Source organism: Rana temporaria, assembly GCF_905171775.1.
Source record: "Rana temporaria chromosome 5 unlocalized genomic scaffold, aRanTem1.1 chr5w, whole genome shotgun sequence".
NCBI classification, from domain to species: domain Eukaryota; kingdom Metazoa; phylum Chordata; class Amphibia; order Anura; family Ranidae; genus Rana; species Rana temporaria.
Window position 1 is genome coordinate 29,144 of NW_024404464.1, and position 9,081 is coordinate 38,224.

Here is a 9,081-nt window from a genome sequence, read left to right on the forward strand (position 1 = left end):
GAGTCGGGGGTGGCTGGCCAATGAGAACAGGCAGTGAGACAGCCAGGCCCCTCCCACTGAGCCCCGTCCATCCACACCCCTATGTACTATAGAGGGAAGTCACTAAGCTTTACATTTCTTGGTCTGTGATGATTGTGAATGGTAATTCATATTTTTCTTCTTTCTCCTTTCAGAGGTCTCACGGCGGAGATGATTTGTGGACTGCGGTACCTGCACGCTGGCGGGGTCATCCATAGGTAAGTATTGGATTATCTGACTAACACTCACCCCTTATGGGGCTTCTGCGGTTTTATGTTGCCTCCCGTATAGTCTCACTCCATCTGCTGCAGAAGTCTCCCTGCTCATGTCATATTCTGCTTCATGTAACTGTTCTCTCTTTTTCCTCACAGAGACCTCAAACCGGAAAACATTCTTCTGGACGCCGCCGGTCACGTTCGGATTGCCGATTTTGGCTTGGCTGAGATAGGAGTCTCCGAGGCCAATAAGATCAGAGGACATGCGGGGACATACTACTACATGGCCCCGGAGGTAAGACTGGTGATTTCCTGATATTAGACTTTGTTGTGATGCTTATTATGGGATATAGAGAAGAGCTATGGGGGGCTTCCTCATTCATTGAATGGAGAATCCCATTGTGTCCTCATTAGGGGGCGTCACACTCTTTATTTGTACCGGTGACCACTGATAGAGAAAATGTTAGAGCCGTCCCCACAACAGGTATAGAGGGAAAGTCTTCCAATGGTGGGTGAAAGACTCTAAGAGTAGAATGCCCCTCGCTGTGGGAGATTTCCTTTGACTTCCTCTTTTATCGCTGGAACAGGAAGTGTAGGGAACTTTCCCCCAATGGTACATAGACAGTGGCCCAGATTCAAGAAGCAATTGCGCCTGTGTAACCATAGGTTACACAGCGCAATTGCTTACTTGCTCCGGCGTTACGAATGCTCCTGATTCAGGAACATCGTAACGCCGACTGCAGCCTAAAATCTGCGTGGCATAAGGCTCTTATGCCACGCAGATTTTAGGCTGTATTCTAGCGATGACCGCTAGGGGGCGCTCCCATTGTGCTCAGTGTATAGTATGCAAATTGCATACTAACACCGATTCACAACGTTGCGCGAGCCCTGCGTACGCAATTTACGTAGTTTGCGTACGTTGGGTTTCGCGTAAGGTTGCACATCCTAATAGCACGCGCAGCCAATGCTAAAGGATACCCGTCGTTCCTGCGTCGCAAAATTTGAATTTCACGTCGTTTGCGTAAGTGATTCGTGAATGGCGCTGGACGCCATTCACGTTCACTTGGAAGCAAATGACGTCCTTGCGATGTCATTTGCCGCAATGCACGTCGGGAAAGTTTCCCAATGGAGCATGCGCTCTACGCTCGGCGCGGGAGCGCGCCTAATTTAAATGATTCCCGCCCCCTACGGGATCATTTACATTAGGCGCCCTTACGCAGGGCAAGTTTACACAGCGCACACGCAATTTACGGAGCTACTGCTCCGTGAATCGCGGGTAGCGCAGTAAATTTGCGGGGGCGCAGGGCATAAACGCTGCCCTGCGCCTCCATAAATAAGGGGCAAATCTACCTGAATCCGGGCCAGTAAAAATAAACTGGCAGGGGTATTAACCCTTCTGTACCCTGTCCTGCCTGAGTTGATTGGAGTTGTATTAGTACACTTACCAACAAGAAGAATTGTGTACTGTCTGTGATACTTTGTTTTCATTTCCACCAACATCCACATTTTCTCTGGCTGAAACGGTACTCTTGGGCCTTGATGAAGGGGCCACACCACAAACGCTTGTATCATGGATGTGAATGTACAATATATATGTGTAAAGCGTTGCATAGAAATTGATGGCGCCATAGAAGAACCAGTAATAAATAAATGGAGAATACTCAATTGTCTCTGTCCTCTGCCTGGCCTACAAACTCGCTCACCCTTCTTTCTCTCTCTTCTATTTCTACAGGTCATTGCCGGAGAAGCGTACTACACCATGGCAGACTATTACTCCCTGGGAGCGATAGTCTACGAGATGGCCATGGGCAAGTTTCTATATCCGAATTTACACGTCAACCTCTTTAACCTTTGGAAAGAAATGGGTAAAGCCACAACGACTCCTCTCCAGGATCTCCTCTATAAGGCGAGTATTACCTTCTCCTAACAGACAAAACCCTTTCCAGGTCATATCCACCTTCTCAGGATCTTAGGAAACACCATTGCACATTCATGTGGGTCATAGCAGTACTTTGAGGCCCCGTACACACGTCCGAGGAACTCGACGTGCCAAACACATCGAGTTCCTCGTCGGGTTCAGTGTGGAAGACGCCGAGATCTCGGCGGGCCGACTTTCCTCATTGAACAACGAAGAAATAGAGAACATGTTCTCTATTCGGCCCGACGAGTTCCTCGTCGGCTTCCTCGCTGAAAAGTGTACACACGACCGAGTTTCTCGGCAGAATCCAACTCCGACCGAGTTTCTGGCTGAATTCTGCCGAGAAACTCGGTCGTGTGTACGGGGCCTCCGATGGTGCTCAACCCGTGGCCCTCAGAGCCCTCTGATGTGCCCCCCCCCCCCCCAATCACAGAAGTTGAAATCTGTCAGAATCCAATCATAAAACGGGGGGTTGTATTGTTCACATATCACTATTACTCTCTCATGGTTTCTTATCATATTTCTTTCTCCTTTACAGCTCTTACAGATTGACCAGACAGAGCGAGCAAAGCTGGTACAGGACATCAGAAATCACCCGTTCTTCAGAACGATCAACTGGAAGGACATAGAGAAAGGAAAATCACCCTCACCGGTTCCACCAAGCAAGGTAAGTATACGAATAATGAAGGAGTCCATGTACAATGGGGGGGGGGGGGGGGGTTCACATACATATGAAACGTATGTTATGTACAGAATCCTCACATTTCTCCATCACTGAATGTGTTGTTGGGAGGAATCGAGCGATATTCTTTTCTTCCACCCGAAGGAAAGAAAATGGTATAATCTATGGCTTGCTTTACAAGGACACTGAATTTCTGACAGGATTACCAGGTATTGTCCTGTACCTGCACTTATCCTGAAATGAAACAAAGAGAGTGACTGCAGCCCCCACATCTAAGGACCTCACAGCAATATGTGACATTTTGGTCCTTGGGTGGGATAATGCAGTGTAAGGCTTCCTCTGACCACTAGAGGGAGATGCGGTTGAAGGAGCCTTCTTGGGGTAATTGGCTGCCATCGGGGGTTGGGTTCACCAAGCTTTGTTACCCTTTCCTGTATCAATCAGAAACATTGATGAATGTCTTTCTCTTTTCAGCTTCCCAAGAAACCGGAACCCAGAGGAATGAAAATAGGGGACTGTTTGATCTTAGAAGAAAATGAGAGGAGGATCGAGAGGTGGGAGCAGAAGATCTTTGAAGGCTTTTCCTACATCAGCGACAGTCTGAAGCCGAAGCCAATGGTCTCATCTCCAGCATCACCAGAGGGCCATTAAAGCATATCCACCAGACAGGAGGGGGCGCACCCATCTAAATATAGACTATTGCTGCAATGAAACAAAATGAAAAGAGAGGGGTCACCAAGTGGTGGAACTCAAGCCGCATCCCACAGCTGTGCGGCTTTTGGCAAAGGCTTTGGGATTCACAAGGATGACATCACCACGTTGGGGGGCGCGGTGACATCATCCTCAGGAATCCTCGAGCCTTTACCAAAGGCCACACAACCGCTGGATGTGGCTTGAGCTCCACCACTTTGTGACCGTTCTCCCTTCGGAGAGTTTCGGAGGCTTCCGCCAACGGCTCCAATATTTTCTAAGGATGACATCAGCATGCTGGGGGGCATATTGACATCATCCTTGGGAACCTCCGAGCCTTTCACGAAAGCCACCATTTTGTGACAGCTCTCCCGCTCAAGCCCCACTACATCCGGAGGTCGCATTGCAGACACAGCCGCTTGCTGCCGCTCCCTGCCGCACAGACCAGCTGCCAGCCTGCAAGAGCAAACAACTCATCGGGGGCCACAGCCTGACAGCTCTCCCGCTCAAGCCCCACTACATCCGGAGGCGACATTGCAGACATAGCCGCTTGCTGCCGCACAGACCAGCTGCCAGCCTGCAAGAGCATACAACTCATCGGGGCCACAGCCTGACAGCTCTCCCGCTCAAGCCCCACTACATCCGGAGGCGACATTGCAGACATAGCCGCTTGCTGCCGCACAGACCAGCTGCCAGCCTGCAAGAGCAAACAACTCATCGGGGGCCACAGCCTGACAGCTCTCCTGCTCAAGCCCCACTACATCCGGAGGTCGCATTGCAGACACAGCCGCTTGCTGCCGCTCCCTGCCGCACAGACCAGCTGCCAGCCTGCAAGAGCAAACAACTCATCGGGGGCCACAGCCTGACAGCTCTCCCGCTCAAGCCCCACTACATCCGGAGGCGACATTGCAGACATAGCCGCTTGCTGCCGCACAGACCAGCTGCCAGCCTGCAAGAGCATACAACTCATCGGGGCCACAGCCTGACAGCTCTCCCGCTCAAGCCCCACTACATCCGGAGGCGACATTGCAGACATAGCCGCTTGCTGCCGCACAGACCAGCTGCCAGCCTGCAAGAGCAAACAACTCATCGGGGGCCACAGCCTGACAGCTCTCCTGCTCAAGCCCCACTACATCCGGAGGCGACATTGCAGACAAAGCCGCTTGCTGCCGCTCCCTGCCGCACAGACCAGCTGCCAGCCTGCAAGAGCAAACAACTCATCGGGGGCCACAGCCTGACAGCTCTCCCGCCCAGCTCATCAGCATACCGGCCCTGCTCCACGGACTCAGCTGCTTGACTGACATTTTCTGACTGGGGAGATTTTTACTGGGAGGCAGACCTATTTTGTTCTATTTAACCACACCCCCGAAGCCCCTCCCAGCATTAATGCAAATCAACTATTGGAGGGATGTAGTAGGGTGCAGTCTGTTCCCCAGTACAGAGGGGGTGCCCATTTGGGCCTCATAGCTAGGTTTAGAAAAATCCTAGCACATGGACTTTGACTCATGGAAAAGGTGAACTAACACTTTACGTAAAGAGCGCCATTCTTTACTCTACACCACAGACGGTTGATCCAGGGAGTAATCCGATCGCCTTCGGGGGTCAGGAAGGAATTTTTTCCCAGTTGGAGCAAATTACACCATGCTGCACAAGGGTTTTTGCCTTCCTCTGGATTAACTGTGCATTCCATAACCTAAGACCCAAGTCCTGTACATACAGAAGAAACTACCAAGAATTTATGTCCTGCACCTACAGAGTTTACCTTTTCATAGAAACCGCCAAGCTTGGTGCCCGGTGTCAGAAGACACTGTGAAAACCACCAAGAATTTCTTCCCTGTAGGTGCAGAGATTTTATACTGTAACCGCTAAACTTTGCTCTAGCTATGAGAGGAGGTTGGAGGCCGGTATGTTTTTGAGAGGTGTGTTGGACCAGCTATGAGGGAGGTTTGAAGGCCGGGATGTTTTTGAGACGTGTGTTGGACCAGCTATGAGAGGAGGTTGGAGGCCGGTATATTTTCGAGGCGTGTGTTGGATCGGCTATGATGGGAGGTTGGAACTCTTTTTGTCTTCAGAAGGTTTGAGGAGTCTTTCCAGCTTTCTTTAGGCTTTCTCTGCTGGAGAAATGAGAACTCTTCCCACCAGTGAGGTCCTTCATGGAGAAGTCCAAGGCCTCACTCACATGGGGTGTATGAATCTGTACCCTCTGTGGGGGCTGCGTTAACCCCAAAAAGGACATCCATGTGGGTGCAGTTGCGCGGACGCACCCTGGGTGCGTTCGGGGCCGTGCACGGCACCCACACAGATGTCACATTGGGTTTTTGAGGCTTGTGTTGGACCAGCGATTAGGGGGAGGTTGGAGGCGGTATGTGTTTGAGGCGTGTGTTGGACTGGCTATGTGGAGGAGGTTGGAGGCGGTATGTGTTTGAGGCGTGTGCTGGACCGGCTATATGAGGAGGTTGGAGGTCGGCATGTTTTTAAGGCGTGTGTTGAACCGGCTATAAAGGGGAAGTTGAAGGCAGGCATGTTTTTGAGGCGTGTGTTGGACCGGCTATGATGGGAGGTTGGAGGCCGGTATATTTTCGAGGCGGGTGTTGGACCGGCTATGATGGGAGGTTGGAGGCCGGTATATTTTCGAGGTGGGTGTTGGACCGGCTATGATGGGAGGTTGGAGGCCGGTATATTTTCGAGGCGGGTGTTGGACCGGCTATGATGGGAGGTTGGAGGCCGGTATATTTTCGAGGCGGGTGTTGGACCGGCTATGATGGGAGGTTGGAACTCTTTTTGTCTTCAGAGGTGTGAGGAGTCTTTCCAGCTTTCTTTAGGCTTTCTCTGGAGAAATTAGAACTTTTCCCAACAGCGAGGTCCTTCATGGAGAAGGCCAAGGCCTCACTCACACGAGGTGTATGAATCTATACCCTGTGCAGGGGCTGCGTTAACCCCAAAAAGGACATCCATGTGGGTGCAGTTGCGCGGACGCGCCCTGGGTGCGTTCGGGGCCGTGCACGGCACCCACACAGATGTCACATTGGTTTTTTGAGGCTTGTGTTGGACCAGCGATTAGGGAGAGGTTGGAGGCGGTATGTGTTTGAAGCGTGTGTTGGACTGGCTATGTGGAGGAGGTTGGAGGCGGTATGTGTTTGAGGCATGTGCTGGACAGGCTATATGAGGAGGTTGGAGGTCGGCATGTTTTTAAGGCGTGTGTTGAACCGGCTATAAAGGGGAAGTTGAAGGCAGGCATGTTTTTGAGGCGTGTGTTGGACCGGCTATAATGGGAGGTTGGAGGCCGGTATATTTTCGAGGCGGGTGTTGGACCGGCTATGATGGGAGGTTGGAGGCCGGTATAGTTTCGAGGCGGGTGTTGGACCGGCTATGATGGGAGGTTGGAGGCCGGTATATTTTCGAGGCGGGTGTTGGACCGGCTATGATGGGAGGTTGGAGGCCGGTATATTTTCGAGGCGGGTGTTGGACCAGCTATGATGGGAGGTTGGAACTCTTTGTCTTCAGAGGTGTGAGGAGTCTTTCCAGCTTTTAGGCTTTCTCTGGAGAAATGAGAACTTTTCCCACCAGTGAGGTCTTTCATGGAGAAGGCCAAGGCCTCACTCACACGGGGTGTATGAATCTATACCCTGTGCAGGGGCTGCGTTAACCCCAAAAAGGACATCCATGTGGGTGCAGTTGCGCGGACGCGCCCTGGGTGCGTTCGGGGCCGTGCACGGCACCCACACAGATGTCACATTGGTTTTTTGAGGCTTGTGTTGGACCAGCGATTAGGGGGAGGTTGGAGGCGTTATGTGTTTGAGGCGTGTGTTGGACTGGCTATGTGGAGGAGGTTGGAGGCGGTATGTGTTTGAGGCATGTGCTGGACTGGCTATATGAGGAGGTTGGAGGTCGGCATGTTTTTAAGGCGTGTGTTGAACCGGCTATAAAGGGGAAGTTGAAGGCAGGCATGTTTTTGAGGCGTGTGTTGGACCGGCTATGATGGGAGGTTGGAGGCCGGTATATTTTCGAGGCGGGTGTTGGACCGGCTATGATGGGAGGTTGGAGGCAGGTATATTTTCGAGGCGGGTGTTGGACCGGCTATGATGGGAGGTTGGAGGCCGGTATATTTTCGAGGCGGGTGTTGGACCGGCTATGATGGGAGGTTGGAGGCCGGTATATTTTCGAGGCGGGTGTTGGACCAGCTATGATGGGAGGTTGGAACTCTTTGTCTTCAGAGGTGTGAGGAGTCTTTCCAGCTTTTAGGCTTTCTCTGGAGAAATGAGAACTTTTCCCACCAGTGAGGTCCTTCATGGAGAAGGCCAAGGCCTCACTCACACGGGGTGTATGAATCTATACCCTGTGCAGGGGCTGCGATAACCCCAAAAAGGACATCCATGTGGGTGCAGTTGCGCGGACGCGCCCTGGGTGCGTTCGGGGCCGTGCACGGCACCCACATAGATGTCACATTGTTTTTTTGAGGCTTGTGTTGGACCAGCGATTAGGGGGAGGTTGGAGGCGGTATGTGTTTGAGGCGTGTGTTGGACTGGCTATGTGGAGGAGGTTGGAGGCGGTATGTGTTTGAGGCATGTGCTGGACCGGCTATATGAGGAGGTTGGAGGTCGGCATGTTTTTAAGGCGTGTGCTGAACCGGCTATAAAGGGGAAGTTGAAGGCAGGCATGTTTTTGAGGCGTGTGTTGGACCGGCTATGATGGGAGGTTGAAGGCCGGTATATTTTCGAGGCGGGTGTTGGACCGGCTATGATGGGAGGTTGGAGGCCGGTATATTTTCGAGGCGGGTGTTGGACCGGCTATGATGGGAGGTTGGAGGCCAGTATATTTTCGAGGCGGGTGTTGGACCGGCTATGATGGGAGGTTGGAGGCCGGTATATTTTTGAGGCGGGTGTTGGACCGGCTATGATGGGAGGTTGGAGGCCGGTATATTTTCGAGGCGGGTGTTGGACCGGCTATGATGGGAGGTTGGAGGCCAGTATATTTTCGAGGCGGGTGTTGGACCGGCTATGATGGGAGGTTGGAGGCCGGTATATTTTCGAGGTGGGTGTTGGACCGGCTATGATGGGAGGTTGGAGGCCGGTATATTTTCGAGGCGGGTGTTGGACCGGCTATGATGGGAGGTTGGAACTCTTTTTGTCTTCAGAGGTGTGAGGAGTCTTTCCAGCTTTTAGGCTTTCTCTGGAGAAATGAGAACTTTTCCCACCAGTGAGGTCCTTCATGGAGAAGGCCAAGGCCTCACTCACACGGGGTGTATGAATCTATACCCTGTGCAGGGGCTGCGTTAACCCCAAAAAGGACATTCATGTGGGTGCAGTTGCGCGGACGCGCCCTGGGTGCGTTCGGGGCCGTGCACGGCACCCACACAGATGTCACATTGTTTTTTTGAGGCTTGTGTTGGACCAGCGATTAGGGGGAGGTTGGAGGCGGTATGTGTTTGAGACATGTGTTGGACTGGCTATGTGGAGGAGGTTGGAGGCGGTATGTGTTTGAGGCATGTGCTGGACCGGCTATATGAGGAGGTTGGAGGTCGGCATGTTTTTAAGGCGTGTGTTGAACCGGCTATAAAG